Source organism: Castor canadensis, chromosome 13, assembly GCF_047511655.1.
Source record: "Castor canadensis chromosome 13, mCasCan1.hap1v2, whole genome shotgun sequence".
Taxonomy (NCBI): domain Eukaryota; kingdom Metazoa; phylum Chordata; class Mammalia; order Rodentia; family Castoridae; genus Castor; species Castor canadensis.
Window position 1 is genome coordinate 85,073,387 of NC_133398.1, and position 24,615 is coordinate 85,098,001.

A 24,615-nucleotide genomic window follows, 5' to 3' on the forward strand; every position below is an offset into this window, starting at 1 on the left:
AACTAATGAAGAAAAGTGAAGGTGGATGCTGAATCTAGGGACCTACATGCTACCAGCATGTGGACCGATTCTGATGTATTATGGGAATTTCAAATGGAGAGAGCAAGGCAGAAAGAATATTTGAAGGAAGAATAGCCAAAAACTTCATAGATTGGATGAAAGATATGAAAAGTACAAATTCATGAAGCTCAGAAAATTTTAAGCATGATAAAGTCAAAGTGACCTGCACTATGACACAGTGTAATCATCTTGTCACAAGCAAAAAGCAAGATGGAACCTTGAAAGCAGCAAGAGAGAGGTGACAGGTCACATTCTCAGTGAGATTATCAGCTAGCTTCTCATCAGAAATCTTTGAGTTCAGAAGGCAGTAGGATGACACATTTAAAGTGCTAAAAGAGAAAAAAAAACCTACCAATGAAGAATTCTATATCTGGCAAAGCTATCTTTCAAAATGAGGGAGAATTAAGACCATTTCTGGATAAACAAAAACTTAGTGAGTTTATTACTACTAGATTTGCCCTGAAAGAAGTGCTCAAAGAATAAAATATTAGACAGTAACTTGAAGTCACATGAAGACACAAAATCTCTAGTGAAAGTAACTACATGAGCAAATGTTAAAATTGGTTAGATGTGAGTATATTAAACTGTATCATAATAAAACAGAAATTGGCAGAATGGGGAAAAAAATCATGCTTAACTGTGTGGTGTATGTAGAAGACCCATTTAGACCAGAAGACTCAAATAGGTTGGGGCTGGGCAGGTTGGCACATGACTTTAATCCCAGCTACTTGGGAGGAGGATAGCAGGTCCAGGCTAGCCAAGGCAAAAAATTTGCAAGACCTCATCTCAACAAATAAGCTAAGTATGGTGGTGTGCACCTGTGTAGCTACATAGGAGGCAGAAGTAGGTAGATTGGTCTGAGGTTGGTCCCAGGCAAAAACACAAGACCCTAGAGGTATGTCTCAAGTGTTCCAGTACCTGCCTACCAAGCATGAAGTCCTGAGTTCAAACTCCATTACTGTTTTAAAAAAAGGTTGAAATGAAAGGATAGAAAAAGACATTCCCTGAAAATAGTACTAAAAAAGGTGGAATGGCTGTACTAATATCAAATAAAATAGGACTTATTTTTATTCAAAAATTATACAAAACACAAACAAGGGCACTATACATGATAAAAGGTGATAATGTATGAATTCTTAAAAAAATCTAGCAATTAATATGTTATGCATCATAGAAAAGAGCTTCCAAAGTGTATAAAGTAAACATTGCTATAAATGAAGGGACAAATACAAAATACCACAAAAATAGTTGGAAATTTAAACACCATACATTAAATAATCCATAGAACAATCAGATAGAAGATCAATAAAACAGAAGAACATTGAACTACACAAAAAGCCAAGTAGACCTAACAGACATGAAAACACTGCATCTAACAATAGAAAAAAATACACATTCTTCTCAAGTCTTAGTAAAGAGGCCACAAAGCAAGTCTTAGTAAACTACAGAGACTGAAATCATACAAAGTTTCTTTTCCAAAGGCAATGGAGTGAAACTAGAAATTAAGAAAAGGTAAACTGGAAAATTCACAAATACGTGGAATATAATGACACACGCTAACCTAACCAATGCTTCAAGAAGTCGTGAAGGTGGCTGACACCTGAAATCCTAGCGACTCAGGAGGCAGAGATCAGGAGGATGCCAGCTGGAAGTCAGACCAGGCAAATAGTTGGTGAGACCCTGTCTTGAAAATACCTAACATAGAAAATGGCTGGTGGAGTGGCTCAAGTAGTAAAGAGCCTGCCTAACAAGTGTGAGGCCCTGAGTTCAAACCCTATTACCACCAATAAATAAATAAATAATAAATAAAATAAAGAAGTTGTGAGGAAAATTACAAGAATATCTCAAGAAAAATGAAAGTGTAATGTAAAAGCTTTTGTAAATGTCACAATGTACCCTGAGTACAACAATAATAAAAAAAATTGAAGACCACAAACAACAACAGCAAAAAAGAAAAATGAAAGTAGAAACACATTTCCACATTTCTATCAAAATTTATGAGATGTGATAAAGGCAGTACCAAAATGAAATTTTATAGCAGTAAATGCATGTATTAAGAAGAAGAAATAATTATAAATCAATAGCCTAAACTTACACCTTATGGAAATAGGAAAAGTAGAGCAAAATAAATTCAATGCTAACAGAACGAAGATAATAATAAAAGTTAGAGCAGATAAATAAAATAGAAAAACAACAGAGGAAGATCCATTAAATCAAAAGTTGTTTCCTTGAAAACTCAACAAAGCTGACAAACATTTTGCCAAATTGACTAATAATAAAAGAGAGGACTCAATTTACTAAATTCAAAAATAAAAGTGGGAACATTTCTCAATTTTACAGAAGTAAAAAGGTAATACTTTGAACAATTTTCCACTAACAAATTAGATCATCTAAATGAAATGGGACATATTGCTAGAAATACACAATCTATCAAAAATGATTCATGACAGGATAGAAAGTCTGTATATATCAATAACTAGAAGGAAAATTGAATTAATAATAAAAATTTTCCAACAAAGAAAAGTCCATAATCATATGGCTTCACTGGTGAATTCCACCAGACATTTAAAGAATTAACCCCAATCTTCCCCAAACTCTTCCACAAATGTTGAAGAGGAGGGGATATTTCTTAACTCATTCAATGAGGCCAGCATTAGCCTACCACTGAAACTAAACAAAATTCTGCAAGAAAAGAAAATTGCAACCTGATATTCTTATGAACACTGATGCAAAAATCCTCAACAAAATACAAGCAAATTTAATTTAGCAAAAATATGCATCATGATTGAGTGGGTTTTACTCCTGGAAAGCAAGAATGGTTCAACTTAGGAAAGTCAATCAATGTAATATGATGAAAGGAAAAAAACATGAACTACATGATCATCCCAACTAAACAAATAAAAAAACATTTGATGACATTCAATAACCATCAGTTAAAAATACATTTAAGTTAAATTTGAAAATTAAATATCCATTTATAATAAAATACTCTATAATCTAGCAGTAAAAGAAAACTTGACAGGCATTGTGAGGGGCATGCATAATACCAGCACTCAGAAGGCTGAAACAGGAAGATTACCAGTTCGTGTCCAGCCTGGGCTACATAGCAAAACCCTTTATCAAAAAAAACAAAAGAAAGAAAAAGAAAAGAGAAAAAAAATAACTTCCTTAACATGAAAATGTTGCACAAAAAGAAGCTAGATCTCTAATGTACTTAATAGTGAAAGGCTGAAAGAGCAGGACAAAGCAAGGACCCTCACTTTCACACTCATATTGAACATAGCATTGGAAAATTCTAGACAGAGCAATTAGGCACAAAAAAATTTTAAATACCAAATTAGAAAAGAAGAAGTAAAATTACCTCTCTTGACAGATGATACAATTTTGTAGGTAGAAAACCCTAAATATTCCACAAAACACATTTTTTAGAATTAATAAAGAAATTTGAAAAATAGGAAAATACAAAGTCAATTATTTTTTGCATTAGCAGTGAATTATCTAAAAGGAAATCATGTAGACAATAGTAAACTATTCTATTTACATCATTATAAAAATGAAATACTTAGGAATTAACAGGAGTGAACACTTGCACAAGGAAAATTATAAAACTTTGCTGAAAGAAATTAAAGAAAACATAAATAAATGGAACTATATCTCATGCTTGTGGATTAGAAGACAATATTGTTAAAATGTAAATAATATACAAAGTGATCTACAGACTCCAATGATATTTTTCACAGAAATAATAAAGCCATTTTACAATGTATAATCAAAACAATGTGGTATTGGCATAAAGAAAGATATAGTGATCAGTGGAATAAATTAGAGAGCCCAGAAAAATACCTTCATGTACATGGTCAAATGATGTCTGACAAAGTAGCAAGACCATTCCATGTTGAAAAGGAACATCTTTTCAATAAATGAAAATAAAATAATGAAGTCAGACCTATATTCAACACCATATATAAAAATTAACTCAATATGGGTCAAGGATTGAAATATAATCCCCAACACTGCAAACATCTTAAGAGGAAATAGGACAAAAGTTTATGACATTGGACTTGACATGATTTCTTGAAAATGACCTCAAAGACAAGGCAACAAAAGAAAAAAACAGACATTTTGAACTTTATGAAAAAAATTTAAACATTCAGCAAAAGACTATGACTATAGTAAAAAGGCAAATCACAGAATGGGAGAAACTATTTTCAAATCATATATCTGATAAAGGATTAATATTCAGAACATATAAATGACTACAAAACAAACTTTCTAATTCAAGTATGTGCAAAGAATTTGAGTAGATATTTCTCCACAGAAGATACATTCAAATGGCCAATGACCACATGAAAACATTTCAATGTCATTAGCCCTTATGGAATTGCAAGTCAAAGATGCCACTGCACATTTAGTAGTAAGAGGGTTATTGTCAAAGCAGGAAAACCACCTGTTGGCAAGGACTGGAGATATTGTCATCCTTGTTCATTGCTGGTGGGACTGTGAAAAAATAGTGTAACAATTCAGGCTTGCCTTAGGATCCATTCCTAGATACATATGCAAAAAACTCTTAAGTGGGGACTAAAACAGTCACTTGCCCACAAATTTTTATATCAGCATTATTCATAATAGCCAAAAGCAAAAATAATGTAAATGTCCATGCCAATCAGCAGATGAATGGAAAATGAAATGTGGTACACACTCACACTGTCTTAGTCGGTTCTGTGCTACAATAACAGAATACCTGAGACTGGATAATTTATAAAAGACCATAAGTTTGTTTTCTCAACAAGATCAAGGTCTGGCTCATTTGGTCTCTGTTTCCAAAATGGCACTGCATTGCTGCATTCTCAGGAAGAGAGAAACATTATGTCTTCATATGGCTTAAGAACAGAGGAGGGTGAACCCACTCCTGAAGGCCCTTTGTATAAAACAGTATTAATCTATTCTTGTTTGCAAAGCCCTCAAGATTTAAACACTTCCCCCACCAAAGCCCACACCTCCTGACCTGTTTGCATTGGGAATTAAGTTCTAACATATGAATTTTGGAGGATGCATTCAGACCATAGTGCACACATGTGCACACAAGTGCATGCACAATATTTTGTCATCATAAAAGTAAATGAAATTCTGATAATGCTGCAGTATAGATGTACTTTAGAAATATTATGCTGTCAATAGGACAGAATATAAAATGACAAATATTGTATGATTTGAATCATTCAAATATTGTGTGATTCTCTTAAGTGAAGTGCCCAGACATAGGCAAACTCACAGACAGAAAGTAGAATAGAAGTTACCAGGGCTGGAAGGAGGGAGCAATGGGACTCCTTACTCAATGGGCATAGAGTTCTGTTTGGTATGTTGAAAAAATTCCAGAAATGGATAGCAGTGATGGTCACAAACACTGTGAATGTATTTAACACACCAAACTGTATACTCCACAATGGCTCAGATGATTAATTTTATGCTATGTGTATTTTATCACAATTGTCCAAAACCAAGATGAAAAGATTCTTTATGACATATATTTTATATTTTCTAACACCAATTGAACCTGTACTACAAGTTCTTTCTTTTAGTCTCGTATCTCCCTGATCTGTGACATTACGTTTGAATTGCATGTTTTGCTTTCTCCCTACATAATTAGTTTTGTGAGGGCTGAGACTGTCTAACTTTCCCTCTGATGTATGTAATACCTCATTCTGAGCTTGACATCTAATAGCTGCTCAGTAAATATTTGTTGTAGCAAACTGAAGGTCATTATTTTTATTAGAACTCCAAGTCAACTCTTTAAAAACTCACTTTAATTTGTGAGGAAAAAAACACAAACCAGACTGCTGGAGATGCCATAGTACACTTTCAAAAGTAAAATACAAATTTCAAGAAAAGAGCCTTGGGCTGTTTTATTTACTCGCTTGCTTTTATTAATTAATAAAAAATACTTAAAAGAAATGAAATTAAGTTACAAGGAAATTATTATTGGCCTTTTCTACATTAGTTTGTCTACTATGCAATTTCTGTGATCTTCAGGACCAATGAGAACATAATTCTTTGCCTTATTAATTTAATCATATCTCCTAGTGATAAAAAAAAGAACAATTGCAGGTATAAAATACAGATATTCTGATTTAAATAGTTGCTAAAGAAGTCTGTTTTTTAACCCTTCTTCATTATTTCCAGGAATATTTTGAGCAATTAGTGATTTTAAAAAAATCATGAAAATGACTATGGTAACTGGTTTCCATAAATATCTCCTTGATGAATCACACCAGCCCTGTTCTTATTGTTGTGTAGTCCACTTCCACATTGGTCTGCTCGAGGTCATGTATAACCACTAGAGTGTGATGGAAGTGGCCTCATGACTTCTGAGGCTAGGTCATCAGATGCCACACAGCTCTGCCTTTGTACTAAGACTCCTTAGCTGGGGGAAGCCAGCCACCACATAAGACATCTGACTACTCTAAAAGCTCTGTGCTCTGAGAGAGCTAAGATGGCCACAAAGGAAAAGAGTGGTGGTAATCACTCTGGCTATTTGAGTATGTATGTCTACACACTAGGCACATGCCACAGAAAGAACAATCCTAGATACTGGCGTCCCAGCAATGCCATGTGGAAAAGGATGAAGGCCCCAGCCATATGGCTGCAGGAATATGATCCTCCCAGGGGAGACCCAGGCATCATGGCACAAGGACAAGTCAACTCCATGTCCCTTGCCTAAAATCCTGACCAACAGAACCGGGGTCATAAGAAAATGATTTTTATACCACTAAAATTTTAGGAGGTTTGTTACACAGTCAGAACAATACCTTTAAGAGTTTGAAAGCAGTGTCATTATTTCATGCTCTCAAATACAGAGATGTGAATTCAGGGAGCATCTAAAACAATTTTGACTTGCAGCAACTCTGCCACATAGGAGAGTCATCTGGTCTACTTCATCATCTGCTGTGTCACTTGTAAAATGGGATAGTAAATAATATGTCCCTAATAATGTGACTGTGCATTAAAATAAAGTGCTGCATGTGAAAACACTTAGCAAACTCTAAACTGCTGTACAAAATTTCTATGGCAGTTATGAGTCTGGGTAGTGACAGCAGGTTTTTGTGGTGATGATGGTGGTTAAAGATTAACCAGGTGTCATTCACTGCTGTCTGTAAACATGTGAGCAAACTGTACATCCCCAAGAACATTCTTGTATTGGAGAGAATGATCTGCATAAGATAGACTTTACCCTTAAAAACCGGGCAATGTCATTCAAAAATAAATGTGAATTTAGGAGATAGATAGATAGATAGATAACTTTAAAAGTTAAGCCCTACAGTATGGACTCCAATTTGCTATTAAGGGTTCAGAGTTGAGAAAAGTCCATCTGGATTTATTGCAGAGGTGGACTCCCTCTCCACCCACCCCCACACACACCCTGGAAGCAGGAATGGTTACTCAGGGGAAAGAGATGAGTGGGCGCAGAAAAGAATGGGGCTTATATAACAAAAGTGGGGGGAGGGAATGAATAGGGGATCCCCTAAGTTGAGAATGTTGGAGGATATGTGCTTCAAGGTCTGTCCAGCTTAATGTGGGAATGTGCCCAGGGACACTGTGTGCTCCAGGGTCAACCACCTCCTCTGCTCAGCATTCACGTGGAGCCCTCTTTGATCTGCTTCCAAAGCCTCAATTGGTTCTGGGCCTGAAACAAAACAAAGCAGATACCAGTCATCTCTCTGGGGCAGATTAACCATCACCTTTCTGGGCATGGTTTTTATTCTAGAAATTCATTTCTTTAGCAGAGAGGAAATGAGAAAATGCAGGAGTCAGAAAACATTTTCCCCACAGAAAAGGAATTAGGAATTGTGGTCAAATTCCCAGGATTCCTTCATGGAATGTTACAGAATCCAGCTAGGAGAGCTTATCACTGGTGAGTTGCAGGAAAATAATTAGCACATTTTCTGTTGAATGGTCATGTCGTTCCTCTTCCAGAGGAGTGACAATAGCCCTAGAAGCCTCCAGATTTCCCCTAATCATTCTGTCCTCTCTCCATCAACTTTGCTCTGGTTCTCTCTCTTTAATGACACCACTGAGAATCAAAGGAACCTCTGGCCCAGGTCAATCTCATGAGTCTCTCTTCATGTTCATGGGTTTTCCAGCTGCCCTTTTCCTTTTTCACTTGCTTCCAGGAAATGGTGCTACCTGCTTCCCTTTCACCCCAGGTATTCCTGGTTTCATGTTACCTTCTCAGCCACAGACAGGGCCTGCATCTGCTTCTCCTATGCCTCTGAAGATGATACATAGCCCTTCTTTTGTTTTCTAAGCACCTCTATTACTGCCCCAAGAGAAGGCAGGAGGAGGTAGAACAGAAGGGCAAGAAGACACTTTTCTAACTGTGGGCTTACATGTGACCTTGTGCATTTTCTAAGCATCAGCTCTATCGGTGCTTGACACTGCCAGAAAAGTCCAGGGCTTTCTATTGTTTCCCTGGAAAGAACCCTTGGCTCCATTTATGCTGAGGTGCTCTGTATCTGCACTACCTCGGACTCACTTCTCTTTGCATTTTCTCTGTCTGCTAAGTGACACTGAGGACTCTGTTTCAGAGCTACCTCCAAGGAAGAGTTGGCAAAAGTCATTTAAGCATAATTATAACTGCCATTGATTGAGTGACTTCTCTGCTAGGAACTAGACTAGGCTCAATCTTAATATAACAGGTAAAATCAATGAACTCCAGCACCAGGTTAGATAGATAGATAGATAGACAGATAGATAGATAGATCCTAATTTAATGCTCCAGCAGCCCTGTGATGTAGGAAATGTTAGTTCCCCTCTGCACAGGAGAAAACTAAAGCTCAGAGTAAAGTGACTTATTCATTCATAATCCAGGACCCATCATCCCTTAAAGTGTGGTATAGACCCTTAGCTTTCCCTTTCAAGCTTACTGTTCTACTCTCAAGAAGTAATCTGAAAGAAGGTATTACAACTCTTTCCTATGTAGTAGTCAAAGCTTCCTTTTTTCCCTGCCACCAATCCAGCCCCATTCTAGTCATATGGTAAGCTCTGCCAGTGGCCTTTCTCCCTGCCAATCAGAGGCTCCAGAAGGGGAGAAGTGAAAGTCCAGGCCTTGATGGTTGTTGGGGTCCCATACCACAGACAGGTCAGCAATTGGGGTGTAGGAGAAAGAGAAAGAAGATGGAGATCCCTTGTCCACCAGGGTGGTAGGAACTGGGTGTGCTATGGTGCTCCAACCTCCCACCCTCTATAAGAGTCATCACAAGGAGCAAAGGAAATCAAAGGAGTAGAGAGATTTTTAAACTCTAAAGTGACATAGAGGAATAATAATATTACATCTACCATATTTCTTCAACCTTAAAATGTTTTTCGTATTGTAAAGTTTTTGAAACCAAAATGCATCTTGCAATTTGTGAATTCATTAACTTCATAATAAATCTCTCTTTTACCCACCCCAAAAGTGCTGCTAATTCAGAGGTGGATTTTATGACACATGACTTCTTAGCATCCAGAACATTCTATATAGGTTAATTTGACATCACCAAGTCAGGAGTTAGAAATGAGATTAAGGTTGTATACATCCAGTGGCTTAGTTTCTGGAAATGCTTGATCTTATGAAATGTTTGGCATTGCATTTAGGCATTTCCTTGGCTATGTATACTAGAATAAACACTATCTAGCATATGAAAGAAAATGTGAGTTTTGTTCTAAGTAAATCCAGAATTGGTGCAGAGAAATGGAAGGTGTCAGATACCATGTTGTGTTTTCAGTAGAGGTCCTGACATCATTAAAATGTCACAGATTGGTCTTATAATGTGGGAACTTGTGTCAGTAGCAGGACAACTCTTAATTTTATCCATCAGTCTGCTGAACTGTTCCTTTTTCAGAAGCATAGATACCTTCCAAATTTTTCTGATATCATTGTTTTTAACTGCTGTGGCTTCCTGAATTAAAGCAGTTGTATTTGAAACAAATTCAATATCATTTTTCTTCAAGGATTAATTCATCTTTCTGGGTTTGAGATACTGAACAAACACCACCTGTCCCCATCTGAACCCTGGAGGTGTGTTTTTTTTTTCTTTATTCTTATATTCATATGAGATGTATTTTTTTGCCCAAGAAATTTCAGATTTCAAGGAGGAACCCATTCTCCTAAATAATGACATTTTAATGGAATTCCTGTGAGCATCTTGATCATGTAGGTGATTACTGATAGTGCAAAAAGCAGCCTATTCTTTTCTCTTTTCCCACCATTTGTCAACCTGAATCTTCTTTTTCTTTTGAAGGAGTCTGAGTTCCACATCAATGTGATTAAAGTCCTTCTGCAGAGTTCCTCTGAGGCCCTTTGCCATATCTGTGCATCACTTCAGAGTAGTGTCACTGTTTTCTGGAACATCCACAGTTTGATTCGTGAGAATGGTTTCATTCTCACAGTAACTGTGACAAAAAGATGTGACTGTCCAGTTTTAACTGTGCATATGAAAAATAAAGTTGATAAACATTATTTCCCTATGGGAATAATTATATTCTGAGATAAATGGCTGTATCTGAGCTGTGTAGTGGGTGAAAGTCTCTGGCGACTGCCATGCGAACCCAGAAAAGAAAAGTAGAAAGTGTAAGCCAAACCTATATTGTATCAGATGATAAGGAAAGGCAGGAAGAAACCAACATTACCCTCCAACTTTTATTAGGTCTAGGGAAGAAAATACAAATGGACCCTCCCATGGTACTCCTCTTTCTCTTTTCATGCAGTTTAGTCCTATAATAAAAGGGACTTCACATGCCTGCCTGTGGACACACAGGCTTGCAAATAAAACCTACATCCACTGACCCTCAGCATTTACCAACCATATAGCAGCCTAGATTTGGCATAGTTTGCCTCTGAATAGATGTGGGGAAGAGACTCACACAAGCAGCATGTCAGTGCTGCTTGGGCAAGAAATTCTAGATTCCCAGTATTTGGAGTATGATCTAGTTTCTACTCAGGAAAAGGGTCCCCTGACCCTGAAAAGCTTGAGAAAGACAGAATACTGCCTTTTCAGGGGTTCCTAAGACACCCTTCAGAAGTGATCACTGGGAGGACTTATGGAATTTCCTGCAAGCTGTTATACTCATGGTTGTGGTTTATTACAGGAATTACATAGAAATAGATTTAAAGTAGCCAGGGGAGTAGACACATGAGGCAGGGTCCAGGAGTGTTCCAAATGTAGAGCTTCTGGTTGTCTTCACCTTATGGAGTCATGGGCAGCATTAATACCATTTGGCAAGGATGTTTTACAATCTATACAGAGTATTGTATAGGACAGCTTCACCAGGTCTTGGTGTCCAGCATTTCATTGGGGCTTGGTCACATCCATAGTTGACTGCCCACAAGCTTGAACCATAGTCTTGAATTCCTCCAGAGACCAAGCCGATATCTTTAGTTTTAGAAGAGAATTTAGGAGGTGTCCCAAAGCCCTCTTCCAAATCACATTTTTAGACTCTCTGGTGTGGCCCAAGAGTCCAGGTTAACCAAACAAAATATTTCCTGGAGATCAATTTTTCAAGGACCAGGCTAAAGGTCAAGCTTTACCTTTGGGGAAGATTAATTCTTTTTACATAGCCTTGTACTCCTGGCTGATGGAGGTCAGTTACCAGAAAAGATACAAGGCAAACTCTTAATCTGAATTTTAGTATAAGTATGTCTCAAACAGTACACAAAATACACTTATACTAAAATATGTTTGTTATTTATCTGAAGTTAGAACTTAATTAGATATCTTATATTTTTATTCACTGAATCTGGCAATCCCAGTGGGCAAGAGCAAGGTTAGAGGTGAGCCAGAATTATACTGGAACCTCCAAGTAGTGGCCCAGTTGTCTGGCACTATGGTTGGACTGGGCAGCCTATTTTCAAATTTTCTGAAAACCTAAAACAAAGCTAAGGATAGACAAGGTCAGTCCCAGGGTCTTTAGACAGAGATAACAATTCAGATCAGGAAGAGGCCTGAGGCCCAAAAACACCCTGACAAGGAGAAAGGGGCCTGAGCCCCTGGTCACTGAAGGCACAGCATGTCATGTAGCCAGAGCCTGTTGCAGTGAATCATTTTTTGCTGTCAGGGTCAGCCTTGCCAACACATCCCTACTGACCCCTTACTCCGTGGACTCAGGCACACCCAGTTTTCCATTCTAGTTTTTCTATTAACTAGCTGTCTTTGAAAGTTTACTTTACTCCTTTGAAACTGTAATTTCTTCTCTTATAACTTGGGGATACAACATGCATCCCAAGTTTTTACAGAAATTGAGCTAATTTATATAAAGCACCAAGGATGTAGTAGGTGCTTAATCAAATGTACTTCTTTCCCTTTTTTTTTGTTTTGAATGAGCAATTAATTTTACTATGAGTGTATCCAAGACACTAACAAGAGAAGAAAACAGGTGGAGGAATGGGATGAATGTGGGTTTTCTAGGGAAGCCAAATATTGGCAGGTTATATTCCCCAACCCTGTTCTAAATTTTTGCTTTCTCTCTGGGCTTGAAAGAGAATTCTCATGAATGAAGGGAAAACAATATCCATATGGGAAAAAGTCACTAACATCCCACACATGATCGTGTTTCTTATAAACCACTCCCGCAAACAACCAACCATTTAATATTATTTGTACCATGGCCTTTTTTCCCAAGAAAGATATGCATTCTAAAAGTTCACATGTTCTTCATCAAGAAAAATCTTCAACCACAAAAGAAAAGACCTCAAAAGCATTTGAGTTAATACATTCCTTTTGCTAATGTAACCAAACTATTCCAATGTTTTCCCTTAATACTCTCAATTTACAACTAGCAGACAGATGCTTCTTCTCAAAGGCCTTCATAAATCTTCCCATATGAGATGAAAATGAAGGATTTACTCTTGCCCATCTTTTAATTTTACTCAACATTCAATGAGTTATTCTTACAGCTGGCATTTCAAATGTATTAGTAGAATTTATCACTCACAAGCTTATGCAAGGACTAAATTACACTAATGAATTGACTATGAATTTGAAGCCTAACATGAGGCCAAATATTTTCTGGCTTCATTTCTGTATCACAGCAAATGGCTTAATTTGCTCCCTACTTATCCATTACTGCTAAATTATCTTGCTATTATTGTAGTAATGGCTGCAAACCCTGGCTTGCCCTAAGGCTCAAGCTGAATGGAGTAGAATGAGGACACTGACTGTAGACATGAAAGGTAAAAATCTGTCATCCACTCATTTTTACCAAGCTGGAGGAGGCAGGAGGGGATGCAGCATAGGCCGACCCTACTTTTTTAGTAATTTTCTCATAGTCATAGGCTATTCTTAACAGCTGGCATTTCCAATATGTTGATAGAATTTATCATTGGAAGGTTTATGAAAAGGTAAAATTACACTAATGAACTGACTGTGCATTTGAAATTGAACATGAGGCCAAATATGTTCTGGATTAGTCTTTTTTTTCCTGTATCTCAGCAAACTACTACTTAATTTTCTTCCTACTCACCCATTATCACTAAATTGTCTTGCTATCATAGCAATGCCTGCTAGCAGTGTTACAGTTAAGACTGTGTATGTTTTCATTATAAGTGCCTATTTTCGGAGATTCAAACTACATAGGGAACTATGAAATTTCAGAGCTCTCAAACTTTGCTGAAATCAGTCCAGCCTTAGACTTTTCCTTTTGTGCATACTAAAAATCAAGCATTTGCGGGGACTATTGGGGAGAGGAAGGAGATCAGCAGGAAAGGGGAAGCAGGACAAGAGAGGGCAGTGGAGGTGAATATGATCAAAGTACATTGCATGAATATATGAAAATGTCATAATGAAACCACTATTTTGTACAATTAATACATGCTAATAAAAACAAAAAACATTAAAAAAATTTTTATTAGGATGTATTTGCTGTACAGAGGGTATTTGTTGGCTAGACCACCCCCACCACCACTCTCCTTTGACCCCCTCCCTGCCCCACTTAAAGCATTTGCATGAGGTTTCATTGTTCTATTTTGTATATGTATATGAAATCCATCAACCATATTCCCTCACCTTAATATCTTTCACTCACCATACCCCTCCCCACTGCACCTATTTTACAATCCTGTCTTTCATTATTAATTTCTAAGTCAATGTTCAAAAGAGTTTCCCAATGTATCTCCACTGTGAGTACACTTTACTTTAGTCCGTTCAAACCCTGAACAACATTTAAGAACTAAAAAGAATACTTAAATACAATATATTTTTTAAAGTTTCTCCTGTGAACCACAAATGAGCCAGTAGAATTTGTAACATATAAAGCATTCTGTATTTTTGTGGGAAATTTACCTATTTCTGATAGAAATGCATAGGGTCTGAAAATAATCCATCACAATCCCTTAAATTCCATGACATGTGTCATGAAAAGTGTAAAAACCTTACAGTTCAGGATTAAGTTTGGGAAGGAAGGACAACCAGAGAAACAAAAACAAACCTATTGCTTGTTCAAGCTTTTGGAAGCTACAAGACGCTGTGGCTCTCTATTCCTGCATTGCCTTCATGAAGACTTGTAATGGCTTCCTTGCTAGTAGGAGTTCCCATTCCCATTTCTTTCCTTTGAACATAAGGGATAGCTTCTCTTTCCCCCTTTCTTTGCAAAGAAGTCTCACCCAGAGACTCTCAGACATTGTCTGCAATAGAAGACTTCTTTAGCTTCCAGAAAGCAACTTCCCCCAAGGAAATGTCTTCACAGTAAGGTTTGTGTCATTGCAAATTGTTCTCACCAGCAGACACAGAGTTCAGATCCAGCTTTTCACTGCCATTACTCAGCTGTGGCAGAACCTGTGGGATGCTTGATGGTGTTTTCCAACCCTTTTCAGTCAACTACAAAAGTCTTGAACTTTTAGGGATATGTAGCAGGTCACTCTCAGGCTCATCTTCCTCCTTCTAATTCTCTCCTAATTTAACTCTCTGCCTATTTGCCTTCTCATAAAAATCTCACATACAAGCTATCTTTCATTCTTATAATCTATTCTCTGTGTTAAAAAAATTATTGAGAAGGAATGAGAAAAACAATTATCCTATGACTTCGGAAGGTTCTCTTCATGTAATGTGAGGGGTTGAGTTGTGCTGGATGAAGAAGCAAGGTCTTATCCATGTCATTCATTAGCATCCTTCCATGCTCTGGGCTTCCACTGACCTCTCCGAACATGCCTCAAGACACTGAAAATTATTCCACTTAGGGTTCATCAACAAGAAGACACTGGTGAATCTAGCCAATTGATTCATTTTTGTTTTGATAATAGAATAACCAATTCCAGTTACTTCAGAGTATCCTAAAGGCCCAGCCCAGGGCACATTGCAGCTTTTGAACTTTCAGAATGAGGTGCAGTTTCAGTGTCACCTTTAGTGGAGAGATCTTCCCAGCATTCACAGTGGTGTCACCTTGCCTATGAGGACAATGGAAGGTGCTATCTATGCACTCTGCTCTAAGCTCAACTTTTGTTTTCCCTTCTTTTTTTTAATATAAGAGGGAAAATAACTTTTCTACCAGTTAGGTTAAATTAAACAGTGCAAATCTCAGGTTCAGAATGATATCTCATTGCATATGCCAAGAATAAAAAGCAGAGAGCAGCCATGTTTGTGGAATACTTGAGCACTGAGAGAAAAATCTCAAACTCAGTTTCTCAAGAGGTGCTGGCTGTAGTGGCTTTCACACTAAGACTACACTAAGGGAACCCTGACTGTTTACTTTTAAAAGATTCTAAATCCATTTTAAAATTGTATTTCCTGGTAGAGTTTATGTATTCACTGAAGTATTCTCAGGGTAGAAGACCATGTTCTTTAGGTCTGTTTTGTTCTCATCTCTTGGCATTTTACCTTTTAGGGGAACAGAATCATGCAATCTTGATTCTAATCTGTGTGGCAAATGGAGAAAATTCTAAAGTTATATGAGGTAAGGAAAAGCAAGAAGGTTTGAAGTAAAAAGCTAGTGATCTCTCCTTTAAAGTCTAACTGGATTTTTTCTTTTTCTTTTTGTCAAAGCTAGTTGACTCGGCAGTTTGAAGATACACTGGATGGAAGGGCTGCTAATTGTCTGTCCTCTTAGCCACTTATGCATAGGAACATAATATTTTTATATTCATATTCTGGCATGAAATAACATGCCCTAATTTTAATGACAAGTTTTGCCAAGGAAAACAAGGTACTGATCCATATATGTAATGTAATTATATTACGGTAGAGAAAAGTAAAGCATACACTTGATGTGTGTGATTCCAAAGGGAAGCTAATGTTCAAACTTGTTGATTGGGTTTTCCATTTCACTTCTTCCTTCAGTGGGCCTAAATTCATTTCCTGGGAAATGATGGACTTGTGGCTGATGCAGTTGATGGTAGAGTGTTCTAGACCACGTGCCAGCAAAAGTCAGCCTTTCCTATGTTGGCCTTTCTCCTTCCTAAATTCTATACCTAGCTCTATATCTACCTGTCTTTCCCTCACATACCCCACCCCTTTCACTAGACTCTAAATTCATCTAGACTGGGAATTAAGCCTCAGACAGTTCATCTAAATGCATTTGCCAAATAAGTGGATGATGGAGCTATTGAGCTAATAGTTCATGTTTTTAAAATGTATGCTCTCTTCTGGTTACCCTGCTGAGGCCATAGGAAGTAGGTTTCATGTTTCAAAATGCAGATGAGGAGACCCAAGAACCACAATGGTTAAGTGCTGGGACTGAGAACATTCCAGAGAACAATAACCTGTATGTCTTTTTTAATCTCTGTGTTCTCAAAAAAAAAAAGAAAAGAAAAACAGAACAGAACCTGAATAGAAGCAACTGTACTGAGTCTGTGAAAACCAAATGCAGTCACTGTGGTTGACTCAGTGGAACAATGAATTTTTAAAATGCCAACACACTTTGTATAAACATCTGGTGGTTGATGGAATTAGCCATTGTAAGAACTAGTTGTCAGTCAGCTCTGGGGTACCCAGACACTAGTCTCTATTTTGAGTTTGGGATTAAATGTTGAAGCTAACTAAGCTCATGGCAAAGACTTCTCATTATTTCCAATTTCAAGCATGAACAAAAAGTGCATGTAACTTAATAAAAATAGTAAGTATAGACTTGAAATATTTTATTAACAGATTAAATTAGGTGATGGTCATTTCATCATTCAATGATGTAAGATGGAGTTGAAACTCTACCTTAGTAGTTCTCCAGGCCTCAGAGAATTCTCAGCTCTGTGGAATGTAAAAACTTAATTTTTTTTCAGTATTTAACATTCACAGGGCTTATAAAAATATACCATAATACTATGACTTTTAATTTCCTCAGGGCTTATGTAAATATGAGGCTGTCTACTGCTGGGTATGTGTTAGGTTTTTTTTTTTTCTTTTTTCTCCCTTACTCTCTCACTGTAAGAGAATTGTTTTTGAAAAAAATCATCCTTAATTTAGAGAAGTACTATACATAAAAGAAGTGTATACATTGCCATCTGTTAAAAAGTGTCAGAAGGCTCCCTGTGGCAAAGCTTGCAGGATCCCGTGGTTTTCAACATCATTACTTGAGGACAAGGTTTCTCCTAAACACTGTCAAGTCTTTGCTGAACATTTGGCAGCATGGAGATTACTTTAAGCAGCTCATTTTGGTTATAACCTGAAAAGAGTTCTTATTTTTATGATGTAGCCCCTTTCTAAGGGGCAGGCAGAGTGAGAGTGAGGGCGGGTTCTGCCACTCCAAATGAAAAAATGAACCCTTATCTCAGACATACTTGAGGAGTTCTGGGAGGTAAGACCACTGTTCTAAAAGACAATACATAGGGTAAAGCAGCTTCACAGATTCACCTTGATAAGAGAAAAGGGAGCAGAGCAGAAGTTAGAACTACTGGTTTAGTTTCCTGATTTTTACTGTCAACATCTGCCATAATGGGAAGATTACAGACTGAGTCACCACCTGGACTCATGATGGCACCCTCACACACATATATCCAGGCACACATGTCATGCATAACTAGCATAACTTTCTTCAATATTACCTTTCTCATCCTTTGTACAAAACCTGTCAGGGGTGTAAGTTTTCAAATCAAAACGCTTCAAGTCAATCATTCAAGTTTTTGTTTTTTTCAACTTACTCCCACCCTACCCTGTCTTCTTACTCCTGAACATGGTAGTTCTGCTTACCATACAATTATCCATCTGCTGTGGACATGTGTCCTTTGTCCAGCATGTAGTGCCCATCAAGTTCATAATTCAACAGTTTCATAGTTTCAAACCTGCAAATCCTTTCAGAAAGTGGAATTATAAGTGGAAACTGATTATGCAAAACTCGTAAAAAGCAGTACTATTTTGTTAAACAGTCTCTTCTCACTCTCCCCAGGTCTCCTTTGCCCTCCTCACCATTTTACAAATATGAAGGTCTAAGTTCTACCAAACATATTTAGAAACCAGTGGTCCAAATACTATTCCAAATACTAACCAAACTCATTCCTCTGTTAAAGGCCACCATGGATTTAGATCATCCCTTCATTCTGCGTTCCCTCAACTTTTATTACTTTGCTTTGGAGAATAGTACAGCATGTGAACAAGAGGTGACTCACTATCAAACTTCCCAAGGAAAAATGTCTTCACTGTATTCTTTCCCTCCCAACTCCAACTCTTGCATCAGAGATAATAGTCTATCGAATAAGAAGGTGTAGGAGTTACTCTCTTTCAAATGTTTCAATTTGCAAATTCCATGTGTGTGAAAAATGCCATGCACTAAAAGTATAACTTTTCCTACCACCATTAGTTGGCAATGCCATTTGTGCTTGGATATTTATGTCTTGGCCACTGTCTAGACACTGAAGTGTCTTGTAGTGGATGAATGCAGAAGCATGTTGAATCGGACTTTTCAACTACCTGGAAGTCAAAAGCTAAGGACAAAGAAAAGCTAACAACTTCACATTTGAGTGGAGAGACACCAACAATCATGGCCAAACATCTGCAAGGCCTTACTAAGAGTCAGTTAAAAAATACTGGATGTGCCAATATCATATCCTTGGCCTCAGCTGGTGTTCTATCCACAGACTGAAGCAGAAGTTTGGGGCAGGAGCAGAGAGAAAATTATGAGAATCAATGATGACAACAGCCTGGTGAACACAATGTTTTTTGTGTTAAGAAGAATTTTTTTCTTCTCATTTTCTTAAAGCCAAGTGAAAGACCCATGAAGAGAATCACTTGCAACAAATGGAGATCCCATAATTCTCTTTTAGGCATGACTCAGATAGCAAACTTGCTGCTCTGCTGTTTATTTCACTGAGCTAGGGAAACTTTAATTAAGAGATAGGAGGGTGAAGAGAAGGGGATATAAAGGAGCAGTCTGCCTCCCCATTGTTGAACTTGGCAAGGAGACCCAGGTTTCTTCTGGGCTTAGTGGACACAGAGGAAGGTATCTGGACTGGGGCCATTTTGATAGGCAAGAAGTTTGCCCAAAAGGCAATACAATGCCAGGAGCAAGCCACTGCGATGTGCACTACCAACAACAGGAGTGTGTTGGTTAGGTGGAAGATAGAGAAAGTCATAGAGATCTGGGGATGACCAAAAGGCCCTACAGAAATTTGCACAGCACTCATGTATTTAGATGACTGTGTATGGAAGGCTTCAGCAGCCAAGCAGGTTGCCAGAGAAGCTATAATTATCCACAGACAAAGAACAAAAGGTGCATGGATATAGTAGCCTTCCTATGTCCTATGCTTTATCAACATGGCAATTGTATCTTGAAAAAGAAAGGAAAAGTTCAAATTCAAATTAGAGTATGTTTAACAATAGAGGTAGCACTAAACTTAGGGGAGGAAATAGGATGAAATATGAAAAGAGAATTACAAGCTGAACTTAAATGAAATGGTCTGGAAAATCACTGATTTTTCAAAAATGTTCAGGGTTGGCTAGGCAGAGTGTGGTAAGCAATGCTTAAAAAAAATGAAATGTTTTCAAGTTATTGTTTCTATTGAATTGACACTGCTTAGTAAAAAGTTACTTTGTTTATTTATAGAGGAAAAAAGGACACCAAGCTGTAAACATTTTGCATAAATATTGAAAGAGAACTCCAAAGCAACAAAAATCTATACTGAGACTTCCCCAGGCCATGGTCCTGGACCATCTATGTGGACAAACTGATCACCTGTGTGATGTCACTTTGGACTCATGTAAAGTGGCCTTTCTGAAACTTACCTTGTTTATAAACAGAGGCACTTACTTCAATATGTAATTCAAGTTCTTACTGACTAACATTATTTTCAATTTTTTTTCATTAAAAATATGGCTTAGACCTGCCTTAATGTCAGTATACATTGAACCACCTTGTTCGTTTTTAGCACTACAAAATATTCCCATTTATTTTTACCTCATACTTTAACCACATCTCAATTAATAGATTTTTATCTCAATTACATGCTTTTAATGTGCCATCACACAATAAAGCAATGATTATTCTGATGCATAGGTTTGTCGCTTTTTAGAGAGCTTCATTTAACTGTGAATTTATAAACCTATGTTAAAATACTATTCAGAATGCAGAACCTGAAGCATTATATGGCATTAAATACTTGATAAGTAACCAGAAACAATTTAACAATGCTCAATAAAGTTTATAATGTCACATAATTTTAAAGCACTACATTTGAACTCTCAAGTTGGCAGTCTGCATCTGTTAACAGCAGACAGTCTTATTTAACAGGGCACCCACAGCATCATGCTGAAGAAGAGGGTGTACTGAATGTATATTCAAGTCTTTTGGAACACAGATATGGTGGGAATTAATAGGGCAGTTGTACAATTTCCTTGTGTTGGGTGATTGCAGAAGCTAGTATAAATAGCATGACCATTTCCTTTCTTGTTCACTCAGGCTCCACAGAAGACAAGGCAGAGGTACCAGTGTGAAGTTTATTTGGCATGTGTTTGTCATTTCTTCAAACTAATCTCAACTTTTCCCAATTTATCTGTAGTCAAAGTGCCTTGTTTTAACAAACCAGGATAAAGGTCAGAGAATGTTACTACTGAGGCTGTGTTACTGAGGCTGTGTTTGCATTGTCTTCAACATCTGAGACCATGTACTTTTTTCCCATAAGATAAATGTTTCTGTCAGCATGAAACTCTGATTCTGGTTTTAAGCTACTTACCACCTCCTATGTCCACTAATCCTGCCCACTCCATCTGGCCACCCACCCTAGACCTGACCAGCCCCTGCAAAAAGCCCAGCCCTCTCGGGATCATAACCACATCTGAAAATGGCGTCTGTCCTGGGGCTGATGACACTCAGCAGGATAAGTTGAGAAACCTCATATTAGAAGCCCCTCTTCTAGGAGGTGTGTCTATGTGAGCATACGTGTATGTATAAAAAGACATTTCAGTTTTCAATAAACTGTTTACTGTTCAAACATTAAATAAATGTAGAACTGTTTTAATCAGCTGAACAAATATTTAATGTACACTCCAGCCTAAGAGCTATGTTTAAAAATATCCTCTATGCTGCTAAGACACAGGGAATTTATGGAAACTGGTGACCTAAAAGGCAAAACAAACATTCATAGGGGGAGGAGGGAATGAAATACATATTTTTAATTTTAAACTTAACCCACACACTTTGATTACCATCCAACAGTATTTTACTTGTGTTTGTATGTACATGTGTGTTAAGTGTTAGGAAGTATTTGTCATATTACAAATGTACTTACATTTTCTTCAATAACTAGTGGTTGAGTGACTACCAATCAATTTCCAGTAAATTCTTCTGAGAAAGTAAAACACAGCAAAGTTCATATTCTGTCTAGGACTATGGTTCTTGGAGTAAATGTTTGTTTGCTCTTTAGGTTCCAAACATAGGCGGTCATTCATGACAAGAAAAGCTGGGTTACTGTTCACAGCTGTTGTAGGGATTGTCTAAAACTCTGACAGGAACTGTTGAGTTCTTAAAAAGCATTGAATCCTCAATAAATTCTGTATAAATATCATGAAATGTTGGTGGAGGGTATTTTTAGAAAAATAATCTCTTACAAAGATACATGGAGAAAACCTTTCAATAAAATGAATGCCATAAGTTTTTCCCTAACAGCAGTTGTAGTTGTATCTGAAGAAAAGAATAAGAAATGAGGGTCTTATTGTGGTTGACCATGTTTTCAACTCTTACTCTTCTGCTAGTCCTGCTGACTTAACATAGAGAGCAGACCTCTAACAGAGGACATCTTCTCGGCTGAACTGATTCAGAACAGTGAATTGTAAGGACATTTGCCATGCTTGGTTGTGACATTTATTTCTCTGACTTTTGGTGGTAGTTTACACTGAGCTGATTCATGGGGGCTGTGTGGTTGCATAGCCACCTTTGCCTAAGTACCATGTCCACCCCACATCAGCTAAAGATCTTCAACTACAGGTTTCTACCCAACTGATGAGATCGGAGTGTAGCCAATAAGATTTGTCATTCAGAGATGCCAGAGTTCTTGCCTACTTTCAAGATTAGTTTCCTTCTGGCTTCCATAGATACTCTTTAAATTTAAAACTTGAAGTTTTCAAATTATTTTGATTTCGCCATTTATTTTGGAGTGTATTTATTAGGAAAGTTTCCTACCATTGGTTCAAAAAGAAATGCTTCACCTTTTGTTGGATTCCAAGTCATCTCTGTCTCTTCTACTTCTATGGCTGTTCATCCTTCTGTCTCTAATCACTGAAAGTCATTGTGCTTCTGAGAAGACTGGGAAAATAACACTTAAGAGCTGAAGTTCAGCTGTTCATAACCATAATGAAGAGGAACTGGAAGCTGAGAATTAAAAAGAGAAGAAAGGAAAGGAAGCTACTTAGCAATCAGAAGAAATACAGTGTTTATGAGATCATTAGAAACCCATTTGAAGTACTTTTTCCTAACTAGCTTTAGCAAAAAGGAAGTTGTTAACTTAAGTCAATGAATACAACCCTATATCCACATGACTAGGGAGCAATTAATGCACCTTAATGCCATAATGAAATGGTTGGGAGTTAGAAAATACCTCCTCCAAATTTGGGGCTATTTTTCCAGGAGGGGCTTTGAAGGCTTTGGTGTCAGACAAAGCTGGCTCTTATGTCAACAGAAAGATCATGTGCTTGGGAATGGATCCACAGGCATAATGCAAATGTACCTGCCTTCATTCTCAATGCCTTCTGAAATAACTATTGTAGTCGAACTGAAAAAACAGGAAATTAGAATGTTTTCTTATTTAGCTTCAGGTAGAGCCTTGGCTATAGCAATCTCTGAAGCACCATGCAAACTGTATGGTATTTCCTGCTGTGTTTTGAGACATATAATACATAAGTACAGAGATAACAGTGACAGGGTTTTCATACTGATGCTGATTAATTCAGGCTATTTTTCTCTCAGCTTTCTCTACCCGATTTGAGGGTACAGTATTAGCATACTGTCACACTGAAGTGGCTTATGGGCTTATTTTCCTTCTCTGTCTCAGCTTTCTTATCCTGATGTGTGGGTATGGTATTAACATACTTCCACATAATAAGGGCTTGCCTGGACAGAATAAGAACCTTAAAGGTAGATTCCCAGTGTGCTTTTTCAGACCTTGGACTCTTGCATACCAGCCTAAGAGAATCTAATTGAATTAGATTCTATTCAATATTTATATTATTAATTACTCAGTTCTAAAAATTCATTGCAAAACAGTAGGTTTTTCAGGATTTCCCTCTGCCCTGTTGGATTTAGTGTCATCATTCCACTTCCTTCTAGACTATAAGCAATAGGTACAGGAAAGCCATTCCTAAACTGACCCTCATTATCATTATAGGTGTCTATTCCCTTGATTTCTTATTTTTTAACCAGGCTTGAATTAAGGAGATCTAAGGCACAAAAGGGGAGAGTATTGAGCAGGAGATGTTATGTGTGGTTCTCACACTAGCAAGCAAGTGCTCTTTCCTTGCAGGCAGGTAGGTTGACTTATCATGGAAGACAGTGAGTAACCTGAGCCACTCAAGGACTGAAGACTATTATGGATGGAAAGCTGGGAATTCTGTCCCAACCACAGAGAATTGCTCTGTGTTTTGTTCCCCCTTACCTTCCCCCAATTCTTTCTTCTTTTTGTTTCAAAATTGTGGTTGGAGAAAATAAATACTTGAAGACTTGGTAGTATTTACTAAAGAAATAATTGCTGATCATGACATCACAGTGAATTTCTGGAGACTGTGCAACCATTGTGCAATTGCTCTGCAGTGGAGACTGGTTGAGGACAGGCTGCACTGCCCTGGCACTTCTTACTTTCCAACTCTGCATGTTACCGGTAGAGATATTCCTCTTCACATTCCTGGCATTTCCATGCCTGGGAAGTAGCCTCCACTGACCTGGGAGGGCTCTCTAGTGGTCCTTTCTCAGATCCTAACGTGTGTACCTGTAACTCCAAGGCCTGAGGTCAGAGTAACTCAGCAGCAGTCCTGTTATCCAAACAGAGTGGGGCTCTACTCAGAAACAAGCCTTGCCACATGCTGGTAAACACAAACACCCCACACAGTCCCTTCCTTTTGAAGGCCAATACAAACCCAGGGGTCAGTGGTCAGCAGGAATCTCACCAAACAAACGGAAGCT

The 24,615-nt window shown here is 37.6% G+C and overlaps 1 pseudogene; it reads right to left on the bottom strand.

The window, feature by feature from the left end:
* Positions 1-9,903: 9,903 nt before the first annotated feature.
* On the bottom strand, positions 9,904-24,306 carry LOC109703147 (large ribosomal subunit protein uL6 pseudogene; annotated as a pseudogene).
* Between the last annotated feature and the right edge of the window lie 309 nt (positions 24,307-24,615).